The 18,436-nt window shown below is 36.9% G+C and overlaps 2 protein-coding genes across 3 annotated transcripts in view; one reads left to right on the forward strand and one right to left on the reverse strand.

The window, feature by feature from the left end:
• Positions 1–18,436, forward strand: part of LOC125809192 (uncharacterized) — a 511,850-nt gene that overhangs the window by 439,729 nt on the left and 53,685 nt on the right. The gene's annotated exons all lie outside the window — the stretch shown is intronic.
• Positions 1–18,436, reverse strand: part of LOC125809132 (E3 ubiquitin-protein ligase BRE1-like 1) — a 139,115-nt gene that overhangs the window by 46,512 nt on the left and 74,167 nt on the right. The window lies entirely within an intron of this gene.

Genomic DNA, 18,436 nt, shown 5'->3' on the forward strand with positions numbered 1-18,436 from the left:
GTGATTGTAGTATTGGTTTATTAAGGAATAGACACATTAATTTGATTAAACAGCATGGATGATTTTGTTAATATCATGTCTAAGAATGCTTGTTACATTGTTCGCTAAAGATGGTTATGCACATCTTCTATGTGAAAGAAGCTTTATTTTCACTAGCTTCAGTTGTGGGCAAACCACTATATCTGGACATGGCAACAATTAATAAGATGCGTCCTAGTTGTGCAAGAGTGAAAGTTCAAGTGAACCTTATGGCTAACCTTCCCAAGCGGGTGGAAATAGAGGTCATAAACCCTGAAACGAAGAACACAAGGATTGAGAAGATCTAGATTCAATATGATTTCTTGCCTAAATATTGTCATACGTGCAAGTTACAAGGTCATAATGAAGAAGAATGCAGATCACTTCGTCCTGAATTAAAGCATGACAAAATTCAAGAGGGTCAAGAGAAAGGCGAGATTCCTCGGCAGCAAATACATGGAAGAAACTTCCAATACAATAGAAGACATAAGAGATTTATCAAAAGATGGTGCTCAACTCAGAAAGTATTCATAATGGAAAAAACTGAGACATAATCATATTGTTCCTAAAGCAACTCCTAATGGCAATGAGGGGGTGGTGACTTGTAATGCATTTTGCAGTTTGGCAGATGAGGAGCAACATGATCATATCAATGCTGAAAATTCAGGTCAAGCAACAATGAAGAGTACAGACAATGAGGGGATACAACGACTTTCAGTTGTGCTACATATGCAGTAGTAGTTAAAGGTCAGGACAAATATGATTGCGGTCAACAAGATAACAAAAATGCCAGCAGCATACAAGAAAATAATAAGGATAACCTATGTACGTATCTAGAGGGGGTTCCGTGGGTTCACGTGAACCCATGCTTCCCTCTCTAGATTATATATAGTAATGTTATATTTTTTTTAAAATACTTAAATATAGATGTGTGAACGCATGTTCAAAGTATCATATAATTCTATATTGTTTTTTTAGTAACGCCTCTCCAAGTGCTTATTGGTAACACTTTTGACGTTTCAAGTAAGTTTTCTTTATTTTTTTGCTTTAATCTTTCAAAGATCAAGAGTGTTACATTGAAAATTTCTAAAAAAATTATATAATTAAATCAAATGTGCGTAGTAAAATTTAAAACTAGTAATATTATGTATTTTTGACCTATATTTAATGGTTCATATTAAGAACCTAAAGGTCAAACAATTCAAATTTATATCTTAGATGCATATTTTCGTAATAATGCATCCATCCTTCTGAAATCCTGGATACGCAATAGTCAAATTGATGTGGAGAAGACCAATGTCCATTGTGAGGATAATGTTGACCTGCAAAACAAACAATTGGTGGAAAATCAGGTCAACAGTATGGTTGAAGACATAGTAAAGAACCTGAACCACTAGGTTGAGCTTGAATACCATCCTTTTCATTAGTAGTTTGCAACGAAAAATCCCTCATCTTATGACCACTCTTCCCACAACCGAAGCAAACATCCATACCGGCTAAGCACTTTCTTGAGTGACTCTTGCCACACCTTTTACAAGTGGAAATAGAAGATCTACTACCACCTCCTCCTTGAGGTTTAGGGTTAGACACCCTATCTTTGTTGAACTTAGGAGCCAGAACATTAGAAGAACCTTGACAGAAATACTTTTTCCAGAATTAAGGATGACCATGTCCACCGGACCTAGAATGAGAAAAGTCACCATCATCGGTTTTTGCACTATTTGACTCCCTAGATTTCTTTTTTAACTTTTCCACTTCAATTTGTAGGCATGTATCATCAAATCAGAGATATCCATCTCTTAGATCAACATGGCAGTATGACACTCCTTGACCACTATTTCTGACACAGCCGACACAAACTTGCTCATCCTTGCCCTAGAGCCGACAACCATAGTCGGAGCATACTTATCCAATTGAATAAACTTCAAAGCATAATGTTTCACACTCATGTTCCCTTGATGAATATTAACGAGCTCAGGCACCTTCGCGTCCCTCATCTCAGGAGGAAAGAAACGATTAAGAAAATCCCGTTTGAATTTCTCCTAATCAAGAGGACCCACATCAATAGCCCTCTCTCCCTTCCATTGATTAAGACAAACTTGGGCAACACCTTTAAGTTAATAAATGGCCAATTCCGCCTTCTCCACCGCTGAAAATCCAATAATTTTCACTAACTTATAAACCTCATCAATGAACTCTTGAAAATCCTCAACAACCTTCGACCCATGAAATTCCGAGGGATTCATCTTAGTGAAGTACCTCACCCTTATCAGCTCCATACCCATACTCGGGAGCAATGGCCTCTCTATTAGCTTAAGTCGTCATAGCTTGATCAAACACTTGGAAAATGGCTCAAAATTCGACACGAGTCACTTGTTCGGCCAAAGGATCGACCGACACTTGAGGAACCTCAGGCTCCACATCATTAGCCATATTCCTTCTTGCGTTAGCTCTTTGAGGAGGCATATCCTGAAAAACATTGGACAAGATTTTGGAAAGAGACCTTTATAGAGATGAGCTCTATGAGACGACTTTAAAGTAGTGAAATAAATGAAGTTTCCTAAACGCCTTGTAGCCCCTATTCATAAATGTGGTGCTTTTCACACTCATGAACAAGATTCTATTCGATGCGGCTTGTTAGACATCCTAGGTTCTTTTCTAAAACCTAATGCTTTGAATACCAAGTTTGTCACAACCTAAAGTACACCTAAAACATGACGAATTGAACCTCGAGAGGATCTAAATAAGTTATTTGACATAGACATGATGTAAAAAATGGCAATTAAAGAGATATATCCAATATAGCTCTCAAATCATAAGATGACACAAACGATATAAACAAAGTACATAAGAGATACACAAAATACTGCTAAGTCTGACACAAGTCTTTCTAATATCATAAAAGTGGCTGGGACGTAACATATACACCACGTACAAGTCTGAAATGAAAGACATCAAAAGCAATAAAGGAACATCAATGGCCTTGTCCTCAGAGCATGATGACTCACCAATCCAAGTAGTCAAGCTGAGAAATCCTAATCTAAGCACGTCCGGGAGGAGAAGCATCCGACCCTATATTATAAGAAAATATAGGCACACATATGCATTAGTACATTAAATGTCATTATTAAATGAATACAAGATAATTAACTAATCAGTTTCATTATTAACCAATTCCAATATTCCCCCTCAAGCTGGATGTATTGAACATATTCAAGAAGCCAAACTAGTCTATGAGGATCTCATGTTGAAATCTACCCAGTGCCTTTGTCAATAAATCTGTTTGTTAATCTTTGATATTAATGCATGAAGTCTTGATCATGCCATGTTGTACCTTTTATCAACTAAAATGAAAGTTTATCTAAGTGTGTTTGTTGTGTGATGTGATGCCAAAATTATATATTATTTTTAATCATTATTTGTCTCACATTTATTATTTGTATTTGTCTTTTTTGAGTATGAATTTTATGAACTATGTTGAATAGTGTATTTTATTTGTAGGAGAAAATTTGTGTAAAGATGAAGAAGTTTGGAGCTAAAATAAATTAAAGATGAAAGATTATAGACGGAATTCAAGCAAACAACTTAATGGATTAAATTCAATATTATAATATATAAAGTGCATGATTAAGAATCAAATTGCAAATTGAAACGTTACCTATTGGCCACGTGTTAAAATTTGAATCAGCAAGTGAAACAACAACATCGAATTGAGATGACACTGTTCACGCGAAATCCTTTTGGATTTTGGGTTCCCAATTTGTTTTGGACTCAGATTTTTTATTTAGGGTTTTCTATATCTATATATGATAACGCCCAACTACACTTCATCCAATTCTAAGTGTAAGCGGTCGCTAACAAGTATAAAACCAACTAAGAGTTGGGGTCGATCCCATAGAAAGTGATACAGTAAAGAATTCAATTAAGAAGTAAAAATGTGTCCTAATCGTTTGTAAAAGTAAATGTTTCGCAACATGAAAACAAATCTCAAAGTTTCAACGATTAATTTCAAATGGGGGGGGGGATTTGGTAACCAATTTAAGACAAAGATTCCTAAATACGGGAAGTAAATAAGTAGAGATTAAACCTTAGAAGTGTGATCAATCAAAAATATTAATTTCGCGTAATGGGTGATTACTAGTTGCTTAAAGTTATTGAATCTCAATGGGTTGACTAGGTTTTGAATACAATAGTCATTTCTCAATCAACTATTGCGCTTCAAGTAAGTTCTCTCGAACCTCAACAAGCATACGATGGCCAAACAACCCAATTCCTTAATTAACCCCATCTTTCAAGTTGGATTTGTAAAGACACAATCAAACCCACTTTCTCAAGCTAGATTTTAAAGACGCAATCAATACACTATCAATCAATCATTCTACTCTATTACCTCTTTCTCAAGCAAGCATAGAGAACTAAGGTAGAATTGCATTTGCAACTACAATTACTCAATTAAAACATGAACAATTAATTGAACCCACTTCAAAACAACATTAAAATCAGCAACTAACAACACCATTAGCTAATTAACGAATTCAACTACATAATCACACCCCTAAGGTAAGGAGTTTTAGCTAAGCATAATGAAAAACAAGAAATCGTTACCAACAAAGTTTTTCATCTGATTGGCTAACGATATGCAATCCCCAAATATTGAAATCGAAGCTAAAATATTACAATCTCTGAATCTAAATCCCAAACTCTAATAAAAATGTAAAGACAATGTTTTAGAATGTAAAAACTCTCAAAAACCAAGAAGTAAACAGTGTGGGAACTCTTTTTCTTCTTTGAAAAATTGTATTTATACATAATTATATTTATACGTTCCCAATATTTCAGTACGGAGCCAACTCGGCGAAGTAAGTCGGGATCGCTGACCAGTTCAGCGATCCACAGAGTTGCTCTTCTTCTCGCCTTTTGGCATGGATCATCCATCAAATTATTCTGGAACTTTTGGCGAGCTTGATCACTATCACCGATTCATTTGGCGTGTCGTCGATTTTCCCGTTTTCTCGCCAAGTTGGTGTTGTCCATGGGCTATATTGCTGGAACTTTAGGCAAGCTGGAAGCTTACTCGGTGTGCTCCAACTTTTCTTTTATTCAACTTTTTCGCTCCTTTTTGCATCATGATGTCCTTGCCTTACTCTTAAGCCTTCATTGGTGCATATCAAAATATTAACATCAATTATGAGCGTAAAATAGGCATTGATGACACTAAATCCTTTAATAATAAACCCTAAATAAGTCGAAATTCCTGACTCATCAACACCCCCAACTTAAACTTTTGCTTGCCCTAAAGTAAAACACAAGATCAATCAGGCCAATATGGATGCCAACAAATAGTGCTACTTGAGACTCAACATGAATGGACATGAGGTTCAATCTACACAAACAATGTCCAATTATGCACTAAAAGTTTCAAACTATGACTAGCCATCATCAAATAGAGTTCAAGCTCACAATGCTCACTTCAAATGTAAATTCATGCTTAACAAGAGTATTCAAATGCCCTCACACTAAGAATGATTTCATGCTCTCACAAAGCCAATCAAAGATTATAATTTCAAGAATCAAAATTAACTCTCACGCTCTTAATGATAAACACATGCATGATTTTACCCATAGACTTGCCAATATTTTCCGATCAACACATCATTCGGCTAAAGCAAGATCACAAAGCTCTTTCAAGGCACAAAATCGGGCTGAGGGTAAATGTATGGTCATTTTGGCTTAGTGACTTCCATCTTCATGAAGCATGGCTCAAATTTTGCTTTTTTCCCTTTTCTTTCATTCTTTTCATCTTCACAACCCATCATTGGCATATTCAAACACACAAATTTTTTGGCATAGCTCATCGGACACCCCTTTTCTTTCCACAATGCATAATTAATACAAAATTTTCATTAGTTTTGTTTTGTTGCTTTTCTTTCTGTCTTTTTTTATATGGAGGGGAACCATATTTTTCTTCAACACAAGCTTTCAAATTTGGATTTCACAAACTTCTTGCTCAATTTCTTTCCTCATTCTTATTACACTCCTAACTTAAGCTTTTGGCCTAAGTTGACTATTCAAACAAACCAATGCTTTATGAAGGTTTTAGGTGGGAATGACAAGACCGTTTGTGTTCATGTTTCATCCAAAGAAAAGGATAGGCTCAAATGGTGTCAAGGTAGGTTCACACACTCACAAAATGGTCACACAAAAGGTATAGCAATTTGGTTCACTCTCAAAGATTTATGCCTAAGATCATTTTCATCATTCACCAAAAATAGTCAATTGGACCAACGAGGTGAGTTCTAGATATCACCATGCACATATTTCAAGTAAACCTCACCACACAAGGCATTCAACACAATCATCGATCATGACTCTGCAAGTTAAGCTCGCGTGCAACAATGCAAAAACTCACCTTGACAAATCGGTTAGTCACAATGAGATGATAAGAGTTCAAACAAGACTTATGCAACTCAAATTTCCTCATTGGACTAGTACACCATATTGTTCATTAGAAACATTATTCAAGTCATCGATATTGATCACAACTGACACTCAAATGTACAAGAGAACATCCATAATATTCACAATTCTAGTAATCAGGAGTGGATCAATGAGATTAAAACCAACATTCATAATTAAAGCCATCACGAATGAAAAGTTTCGGACACAAATAGTAGCACCAAAATAGTAAAAACAAACATACATCTAAAACAAAACAAAATAGAACCCAAGAGGAAAGGTATCAAGATACCGTCACCCCACCAAAATAACTAAACAGTGTCCTCAATGTACAAGAAAACAAATGTCTCAAAAGTAAATAAAAGTGTAGGAGAGTCAAGATCCCTATGTCAGGATAAGCCTGAGGTGAACTCTACAAACTTGGGGTAGCCTCAATCTGGGCATCAGTGCCTGACTCTCCTTCAACACTAGGTGGCTGCACAACGACCTCCTCCGTAGGTTGGGATCTACTAGAACCTATTATTGAGGTGTCATACAACGAGGTCTCTATAACCATCTGGACCATTTCACCCTCAAAGTCCTCCAAATCCTCGTACACTACATCCTCAGGCATTGCCAATTACTCCTCATCAGTCTCGGGCGTATCCAACTCATCACCATCATCAGCTACAACAACATCTCCGGTCATAGTAGCTAGAGGGATATCAGAAATAACTGGCATATCTAAACTGGCCCCTCAGGAATCTCCATATTGCCCCATAGCATCGAGATGTCGGTGGACTTCAGCCATATCACGTCGCAACCCAATAATATTAACCTTCAAGGCTGTTAAATCATTCGACTAGTTATCGCCCTACTCAGAAGACTATACCTGAACAATGAGAGCATCCAATGTTAGGCCATGTGACGTAATCACCTCATGCTGTCCCTTTAGCTCCTCTCGAATGGGAGCTAAAACAACAGTTATAACTCTCTCTATCATGCGTGGGACAACGACCTCAACCCTAGTGGCCCTCACGTCAGTCGAATAGGCAAGGTTGCCCATTTTGTAAATCAGAGCCTGCATCAATGGGGGATGGGAAACAGTAGCAGGAGCAGGTGTAGTAGAAGTGGATGAGCTAGGTATACCTGATGGCTCAACTGTTGTATTGAATTTGAGGGGCATTGGCCTGCATGACCTCAACATCAACTACCGGAGATATGTCTATCGGTGTTGCCTTCCTTCACTCTGCCTCATCCTTCGTGTACTTCACCTCAATCCTCTGGATATCAGTAGATGAGGTAGGCTTCACCTCAACATCAGTCTTCGCCATAAATTGCACATCATCCCAGTGACACAGATCACTTATTTGAACATGGAAGGGCAAGGAGGTCTGACTCTGCTTGGCTCACCTTGCGATCTCCTGTGCGATAATGTACCCCAAATTTAGCTTATCCTAATCAATAATGCACCACATAAGTAGCTTTCGGGTACCTGGCGATTGATTCATTTTGAGATGGCATCATAGTGTTGCTGATGAAACCAAACCAATACCGAGCAACAACATTTAGATCTTTCTTCTCAATCGGGACCCCGCTTCAATCTATGGGGTGTAACATCACAAAGCAATAGGGCCAACCACCCATTTAAGTCATCCAACGTCTTGGTCTTGATCTTATTAATCAAAAAATGGATGGTGCGCGTGTTGCAATCCAATAAGTCATTGATGTTGGTTTTACTACACAGAACATTCTTGCCTCGCACCTCTACATAATCAACCGGTGCCATTGACCCAGCTCTTTTTTTCCCTTTCGAGATCAAATCTGCATACCCTGCATAAAACTCCTGAATCCATGAGGGAACAAAAGGGTTTCAGAGTTTTGTAAACTGCTGAAACTTGTGGAAGCGTAACATCTCCCACCACACATAAGGGTACCTATACACAACCCCATCTGTAGACAACTATTTCTCCTCCAAAATTATCCGCATACCGGCGATCCTCAGTCGGTTCTAAAGGGTGGCAGAGGTGCTGGGGCCGAAGGCACTTGAGGTGCCTGTTCTGTTGCTTGTGCTGGAGGTGGTGGAGGTGTCGGGAGTGCTGGAAGTCGTGCTGGATGATGAAGTGCTTTGGAGCGTAGCTCAGCAGGTCTTCGTTTTAGTGTATGGCCCTACATCATCTTCACTCTCACAATTAGATGTGGTGAGGTGGGTGGAATATACGCCCATGTTATCAGAGCTAGAATTGCTCGAGTTGGGCTCCGCTGACTGCTTTTTGTTTGTCCAACCACTTGCTTGAGTGGGTCGAGGAGGTGCAACCTCCACAATAATAACAACCCCTTTCGCCCTTTTTCGGGGTGGTGGAACCTTTCCTGGAAATTTTGGTCTAGCCATATCTGTCAAAATGAGCAAACAAAATGAATGCGGTGGCAAATGAATAATGAAACATCAATTTTCAAAAATGTGCATAAAAACTCGCCAAATCACTCGGTGAGTCGTTGATATCATTCAACGGGCAAGAAATGGCTCGCCAAAAGTAACAGAACACAACAATAACAATTCAACACAAATCGACGAGGTAAAAAGCCATTTGGCGAGATGTCAAACTTAATCGGCGAGGCAAAAGTGACTCACCAAAAATCACAGAATTAATTTTCAAAAACTAGGCTTCAAGAAGGCGAGGTTAGGGTTATTCGACGAGTCATCGAGTCAACTCGGCGAGCACATACGTATTGCTGTAAATCACAGTAAAAATCAGCCTCATCAATTTAAATTCAACCAAACAAAGATTTTGCCCTTAAGAATGATGTTACCCTATTTATTATTGGGAAAATTCTAGTTGTTTGATGGAATTCGAGTTACTTAGACTTCACCCACACAAAACCTAATATGCAACAACCACAACTTACGTAATTCACACACAAAATCAACTAATTTTGGCTAAACACAATCTCTAACATGCTCGATTACAAAATAGTATTCAATAAGCGATTAAACATACAATCAAAACATATAATAGATCCATTGACTACTCAATAACATGCTAAGAACAAATCATGAATTTGAAGGCACATACGAGACACCAACCTCAGATGCAGACAAGAACAAAAGCTAAGGCAAAGAGGCAAATGAGAGCAATGCGACAAGTTTCGATCATACGAAGTTACCCACAAAATCTCAAGTAAAAACTGAGATCTAAAATATGATTGTAAGAGTGCAAAGGTTGAAAAGTTCAAAATAAGGAGAGGTTTTGAATTTAAAACGGTTGAAAGACTTTTGACCCTCAGTTTGCACCTTAGTCGGCGAGCTTCATTAATGTTGTTGATCCACTCGGCGATGCGCCAAGTGGATTTTAGCACACCGAATTCTACAGATTCTCAGCAATTTAGTTGGTCCAAAGGGTGATATATGTCGGGCTTGGCGAACCACTCAGGGAGTCGTTGAGTGAGCTATGGGCTCGCCCATTTGCCTTTTCCTCCCAAAATTCAAATTTTCACTTGCACATCCAACAAACATTATTCAAATAACACAAAATATAACTTGGGTTGCCTTCCAAGAAGCGCTTTATTTAACGTCGTGGCACGACGTGACTATGTGATCATGCTTCATTTTTCGGGTTCACCAAAGTATCACTTTGGAGATCCCTTTTTGGTTTTGGATTTAAATGAGCTGAAATTTGACCCATCTATGTTTTAAGCTGCTTAATAGATACCGAGTGTGATGTGACCGTTTGGTTAAGAAAAGAGACGTTATCTTTCACCTCCTTGAGAACCCTGTCCGATCATTTGACCTTATTCAAGATATGAGCAAGCATATCCTCGGTACAAAAGATTTCAGGATCAACCCTTGGTTCTTTTGGCTTTAGACATTCATGGGGAGGCACATAATGATCTTTGTCGCCATCTCGATCCCTTCAATTTGCACCTCGATCACGCCATTAACGATCTCGATCTCTCCAACTATCATCGCGATCTCTATTTCAACCTTGATTCCTGCCCGACCTTGGATTGCTCGGACGATAACCCCCCACTTGGTTTGCCAAGAATTGCACTTATTCATTGTACATGGCCTCAAAGTGTGCGTCATCAGGGTTTACACCACTATTAATACTGTCCGCATTCACAATCGTGTGCCCACCTCCCATGACATGTTTCGTCATCATCTTGGCCATGTTTTCATCTCGCTCTTGGTTCTTTTCCATTTATTTCTTCGTCAGCCTAAGATTTAAATGAGACATTTTCTCTTGTGTACCATGCACAATTAATTTTCATCATCTTATCAAGGAGGGTCGATGCTATGCCAAACGATTGTCTTATGATTCCACCCCGAATGAGATGGTCTGCAACACATTTGTTGATTGTGTCAAGACTCCGATAAAAATATTGTAATAACACATTTTAGGCAACCCATGAATTGGACATTGAAGCAACAACTTTTGGAACCTTAACCATGTTTCATGGATGGGCTCACCATTAATCTGTTTCAAGTTCTGAATATTATTCCTCAACTTAACTATCTTCGAAGGAAGGAAAAAATCTTTCATAAAACACCTCTGTGAGCTTCTCCCAAGAAGTGATCGAATCCATTGGTAGTTCGGTCAACCACTTTGTTGCTTCCCCCATTAGAGAAAAAGGGAAACCAAAGAATTCTGATTGACTCTTGAGTGATGTTCTTGAAGGAAAATGGTCCACACACATCCACAAAGTGATGAATGTGGTCATAAGGGTCCTCACGAGCAAGTCCTCCAAAGACACCCTTTATTTGCAACAGTTGCAACATTGTGTTGGTCACATGAAACACCGCATTCCCCATAGTTGGAGGCAATCAAATATCACCCGCACTTCCCAACTAATCCTCATTGACATAATGCAAATTCCCAATGTCATTATTGTTCCCAAGTTGACTGGCGTTGCTCCCATTACACCCATTTCTAGAGCAGCCAACAAGAACACAAATAAGATAATTCAACTACAATAAAATTAGTTCACGAATACACTTTAATAAAAGAATTCTAAACATCACTCCCCGGCAACGACACCATTTCTTATAACGCTTAACTACACTTCATCCAATTTTAAGTGTAGGCGGTCACTAACAGGTATAAACCCAACTAAGACTTGGGGTCGATCCTATAGGGTGTGATACATTAAAGAATTCAATTAAGAAGTAAAAATGTGTCCTAATCGTTTGTAGAAGTAAAAGTTTCGCAACATGAAATCAAATCTCAAAGTTTCAACGGTTAATATCAAATGGGAGGATTTGGTAACCAATTTACACGAGAAGTAAATAAGTAGAGATTGGACCTTAGGAGTGTGATCAGTCAAATGCTAATTTTGCATAATGTGTGATTACTAGTTGCTTAAAGTTATTGAATCTCAATGGGTAGGCTATGTTTTGAATACAATAGCCATTTCTCAAACAACTATTGCGCTTCAAGTGAGTTCTCTCGAACCTCAACAAGCATAGCACAACCAAACAACCCAACTCCTTTTTTAACCCACTCTTTCAAGCTAGATTTGTAAAGACGCAATCAAACCCACTTTCTCAAGCTAGATTTTAAAGACGCAATCAATACAACTATCAATCAATCATTCTACTTTATTACCTCTTTCTCAAGCAAGCATAAAGAACTAAGCTAGAATTGTATTTGCAACTACAATTCCTTAGTTAAAACATGAACAATTAATTGAATCCATTCCAAAACAATATTAAAATCAACAACTAACAACACCTGTTAGCTAACTAACGCATTCGACTACATAATCACACCCCTAAGGTAAGGGGTTTTAGCTAAGCATGATGAAAAGTAAGAAATCGTTACCAATAAAGTTTTCCATCTGATTTGCTAACGATTTGCAATCCCTAAATGTTGAAATTGAAGCTAAAATATTACAATCTCTGAATTTAAATCCCAAACTCTAATAAAAATGTAAAGACAATGTTCTAGAATGTATAAACTCTCAAAAAGACAAAAGCAAACAATGTGGGAACTCTTTTTCTTCTTTGAAAAATTGTATTTATACGTTCCCAAAATTTCAGCACGGAGTCAACTTGGCGAGGTAAGTCGGGATCGCCGACCAGTTTGGCGATCCACCGAGTTGCTCTTCCTCTCACCTTTTGGCTTGGCTCTTGCATCAAATTATTCTGAAACTTTTGGTGAGCTTGATCACTATTGCCGATCCATTCGGCGTGTCACCGAATTGCCCGTTTGCTCACCAAGTTGGTTTTGTCCATGGGCTATTTTGCTGGAACTTTAGGCGAGCTGGAAGCCTACTCGGGGAGTCGCTGAGTGGTTTTAGCCAGCTCCAGCTTTGCTTTTCTTCAACTTTTCAACGTTTTCACTCCTTTTTGCATCATAATGTCCTTGCCACGCTTTTAAGACTTCATTGCTGCATATCAACATATTGACATCAGTTATATGCTTAAAATAGGCATTGAGGACACTAAATCCTTGAATAATAAGACATAAATGAGTCGAAATTCCCGATTCATCATGTAACAACCAATTTGGTGTGATCACGTCGTCACCTTAACATTTTCTTCTCATTTTTTGTCTTTATTAATTATTTAACAATTCTATTTTGTACTTTACCTTATTTTTTCATAATAACTCTACCCGGTACCTTACTTTGCTTGTAGATTTATCCTTCAAATTATGGATGTGTAACATTATGTAATGATAGAAAACGATACAATATATTCAAACATTGTATTCATTTGAACAATACAATACACTACATTATGAAACAATATGTAACAACCATCCAAACAAAATGTAGTATCTTTTTCCATAGAATCAATACTTAGCACAAGTCGAGCGAGATTCTCTTATTATTTTATGCAGGATAGCATATAAAATAATTAATTAAATATTATTAGTATCTTATTCAAATAATTAAAATGACAAGATTAGTTCTCTTTACTAGCAAACAAACTTATTTCCTTAAGAAAATAAACACATATCTTAATCACAATATTTTTTTTTTGTAACTGCAATTTTGTATTACCAAATATTTCAATATGTACATATTTGAAACTCAAGACATGGACATAATCCTGATTTCAAAACATTTTTCTTTAATAAATTATATTGCCTTGTAGGCATTTTTATTTGAATGAAAAAAATAATCCCCTATTACACATGGTCTAATCGGACCAGGCCCAAAATAGATCCAATCGGGTCCTACCCAAAAAGACAACACTATAAATACTAATCAGAACTGGAAACCCTAATTCTAACACTAGAATTTTGTTGCCGCTTTTCTCTCAATCTCTGCCACTGTTGCTTGTTCTTTAGTTCCGATTGAGGTAAAGACACTCTGGATATTGCTTGTTCTTCTTCTTCTTGCTTGCATATGATGTTCTGTCTCATTATTTCTTTTGTCGTTTTTTGCCTGAGATATATTTATCCTTCGTTATCATCTATTGTGATTGCTGAGCTCCAAGAGTTCTTTATTATTAGGTACACCTCTCTTGCTTCTATTCTTTCCCTTTTGAGCTTGATTTTGCTAGATCTTCGTCTCGTGCTACCATTAATGTGTTTTACTGTATTTCCTTGTTGTTGTTGAATCTTGAAACTATATCTGCATCTACCACTTTCTTGTTGTTCTGTTATATGGACACAATAGCGTGTCACCATTTATCAGCATTTTCCCTTCTAATGTCAATTCTTGGAAATTATTGATCTGTATTGCTCCATCATATAAAAGCTTTATGAGTTCAATAATCTGTAACTTTATTAGCTTCCCTTAGAATGTGAGTAATATTAATTTCTCTCTCTACTATGATTTATTGTGTCTCTTGCACTCAAATCGTAATATTTCAAGGAGTCTTCCACTTACAAGTCATAACATTCACAAGAAACAATGAATCTCATTGTATGATATCATGTTTAATTTGTTGTGCTTATATATATTTACATGCTTCAAGTATGGCCTTAGCTTCTGATTTTGTGTTTTTACCTACTTCATCTCTTTAGCTTTTACATATACCACATCTCCCTCCTCATCTCTTACACAAAAGACATATGAGTTTCTTCCTAGATTGCCCCTGGATATGCCATTAGTATTGCACTTAAGCCATTTCCCAGGTGGTAGTTCTCCTAGTACCTTTGTTTCTTTCACCTGCAGAATGTCTTCTTCTAGTGCTTTCAATATGTCTGTCCATTTTGTTGGATACTCCATGTTCGGTCTTTTAACCTTTAGTAATCTAAGCAAGTTTTGAGTAACCTGAAATATTACTGTATGAGTAGAGTTTTGTTTTCCTTTATGTTTGCTATAATTTCTTCTTTTCCATATCTCCCATAATAATATACTAGGAATTGCTCTGAAGTAAGATCTCATCTCTTTTTTAATAGAAAAATTTCACCAAGTTAAGATGATTTCTCTTAGGTGCCTTCCTTATACATTTATACATGCAAAAGAAGAAACATAGGAGCAATTCCTGTTAGATGTAGGCGAGTTCCAGAAAAGGTGAGACATTGTCTCTTGATCATGCTTTCCACAACACCAACATTTAGAAGACAAGTTATATCCCCATCTCCTAATTTTATCATTCACTGGTACCTTATATCTCCACACTCTCCACGTGAAGAAAGCAATTTTGAAAGGTAGTTTTTTTACCCATAACTTCTACAAAATTGGATTAGGCTCCTCCTTAAACCTTACATACTACCATGCAGACTTAACAAAAAGTACCCATTTGATTCAAGCATTCGCCAAGGGTAACTTCTCTAAAATTGGATTAGGCTACTCCTTATGCCTTACATACTCTGATACATACTTAACAACAAAAAAGTACTCATTTTATTCTAGCATTCACCAAGGCTTGTTCATATCTTTTGAGTTAATGGGTGATTGTAATCTGTTAACTATGTCATTCGCTACCTTTTGAGGCAATATCAGGTTTAGCCTGTGTACATTCCATCTACTAGCCTCTATCAAATCCCTTACATTATGTATTGATACATCACATAGAATTTCTTCTGGTGTGATATCATAAAAAACTCCCAAACCTGTCCAATTGTCAAACAAGAATTGAGCAGATCCATTTAGTGGTTGCCACCACATTTGGTGTTTTATTAAATTCCTAGCTTAAAGTACTTCTTCCAAACTTGAGAACCTCCTGCTTTCCACTCAATTAAATTTGGTTCAGCTTTTTGAAATATTTATTACACATAATCAAAGCAATATAATTGATTCCTGAAAAACCCCAAGGTTTTGAGTTCAAAATAGTGATATAAGTGATAAAATATTGCCATAATAAAGGAATAACAGTGAAGATGAGTTAAAATTCGTTACCCAAATAATTTATCTTGAAAACCCATTGAAAATCACCTTAACTGAGTCCTCAAAGCTCAAGAATGAAAAATGGGGGAAAACCTCAAAATTTCAGACCAAGAACACTCTGAGGTCTCGCAAAAGTGAACTCTGGTTCACTTTCCCGAACATCTCGTTCGCGACCTTTGGTTCACAAAAGCGAACCCCAGAAAAATGTCTCGTCTCGCTTTTGCGAGCAAGCTTTTGCTTACGCGAAGGTTGCGAAAGTGAGAAGACCTTCGCGGAAGTGGATCAGACCTCCTGACCCTTTGCAAATGTGATTTAATCTTTGCTAATGCAACCCTCGCGAAAGTGAAGACCATTCGCGAATTCAAGGTTTGCAGGCACCAGAAATCATTAGCCGACATAAATATTTTCCAATCTCTGAAAGGGCCCTCAGGATTCGTTCGGAATCCCATTATACAAACCAATTATGTTGCCTGATTAACTTGATGTTCCAGACTCAATGGAACTATCGAAACACGAATTTGAGGTCTCTTTCATCAGAAACTTGTGAAAGCCACATTGAACAACATAACGTCTAAAAAGGTCAAACCAAGCTTGGGACCTCTGAAAATTCAACCAAAACCTCTCATATGCCTAAAATCATGCCTAAATCCAACGAAGTTGTTGGAAATTTGATTCGAGCATTCGAATCCCGAATGTTGACCAAAGTCAATCCAAAGGTTAAAATTTTATAAATCTCCAACTTAGAACCTCAAATCCACTCCAAATATGAAACCTACAACTCCCATAAATCAATTTCCACATTTCGGAACTGATGGAATCGAAGGAATTCCATTCATAGACTCGAAAATCCAAAAGACACCAAAATCACTTCTTAACAACTTAGCCTTTCAAAACTCTAAAATTTCCATAATTCACAACTTTTCACTCAAAATCAATTCCACAATCCATTCAAAAATGACTCGAGGCCAATATCAAGAGAGATAAAATAATAATTTTAGAAAAATTCCAAAAATAACCTTTCGGGTCATTGCATTATTCATCACTAAAAACCATGTTGGTCCTCGAACATAAAGTAAAAGAAAGTACCTGAAGCCTCGAAACGATGAGGATATCTGGCACGTATGTCAGACTTCTTCTCCCAAGTTGCCTCACCAACTGAATGGTGCTTCCACTACACCTTCACTGAAGCAATCTCCTTCGTCCTAAGCTTTCGAACCTACCTATCCAAGATGGTTATAAACTCCTTCTCAAATGACAAGTCTGGATCCAACACAACCGAATCAAGAGAAAGCACATGAGAATTATCTGGCACATACTTTCGAAACATGGAGATATGAAACACATGATGCACAACTGACAAGCTAGGTGGTAAGACAAACTTATAAGCCATCTTTCCCACTCGACTCAAAATCTCAAAAGGGTCGTTGAATCTAGGGCTAAGTGTGTCGTTCTTCCCAAACCTCATCACACCCTTCATTGGTAACACTTAAAGCCAAATCAAGCTCAGGACCTCTGAAAATTCAACCAAGACCTCTTCTACGACTAAAATCATCCCTTGAATCCAACAAAACTATTGAAAATCCGATCCGAGCATCCAAACCCCGAATATAGACCAAAGTCAAACCAAAGCCTAAAATTTCACAAATTTTCAACTTAGGACCTCAAATCCACGAAAAGACTCCGAATCTGAAACCATTAACTCTCTTGAAACCAATTTACACATTTTAGAACTAATGGAATCGACAAAACTCTATTCCGAGGCTCGAAACTCCAAAAGACACCAAAACCACTTTTTAACAACTTAGCCTTTCAAAACTCTATACTTTTCGTAATTCACAACTTTTCACTCAAAACTCAAAACCAATTTCAAAATCCATTCAGAAATGACTCGGGGTCAATATCGGGAGTGGTATAATGATAATTTTATGAAAAATCCAAAAATGACCTTCTGGGTCATTACACAAAAATTAAGAGTATTAATTATAAGAAAATTTATGTATTATTTTATATAGATATTAATGATGTATAAAATTATTATTCATGTATTAGTTATTTCATATTCTCTTTTGTATAAAATAAATACATAAATTCCCTCATAATTTATACGTATATTAGGTATTATACATGAACAATTTATCTCTTAACTAGCCATCAAACATGGTAAAAGTAGCAAAATAAAATAAAATTTGCATAACTCACCTTCAAACTAACTACCAAACAATCCCTCCCATCTTAAAAATGAAAAAAACTTATTTATTATGTAGATACTGAATCACTTAAAGTATGTCTTTTCCATTTCAATTTGTTTATCCATTTTCTTTTGATTATCCGTTTAAAAAAACATGCACCTATCTCTATTTTATCAATCAACTCCTTAATTTTGACTTTTTGGACGGCATGTTTAAGCATATAAAATAAAAGTATATTTTGATACATTAAATATATTTTTAATTTAATTTAATTTAAGACTACGAGATTTAAATAATCGCAGTTTATAAATATGTGATTTTAATAAGGCATCCAAATTTCAGAACGGGAAAACCAATTTCAAATGGTAGTTTCGTTATGTTTTTCTCCGGCGACTTCCTCGGCGATTTCCTCCCGCCGACATCGTATTCTATATCTGATGCTTGTATTCAGTTGACAGAAAGCCCTAAATCCTTTTCGCAATGTGAAGTGTCAAAATAATAACTGTGAA

Source organism: Solanum verrucosum, unplaced genomic scaffold, assembly GCF_900185275.1.
Source record: "Solanum verrucosum unplaced genomic scaffold, falcon-dt-bn FXZP01000062.1, whole genome shotgun sequence".
In the NCBI taxonomy this organism is placed as follows: domain Eukaryota; kingdom Viridiplantae; phylum Streptophyta; class Magnoliopsida; order Solanales; family Solanaceae; genus Solanum; species Solanum verrucosum.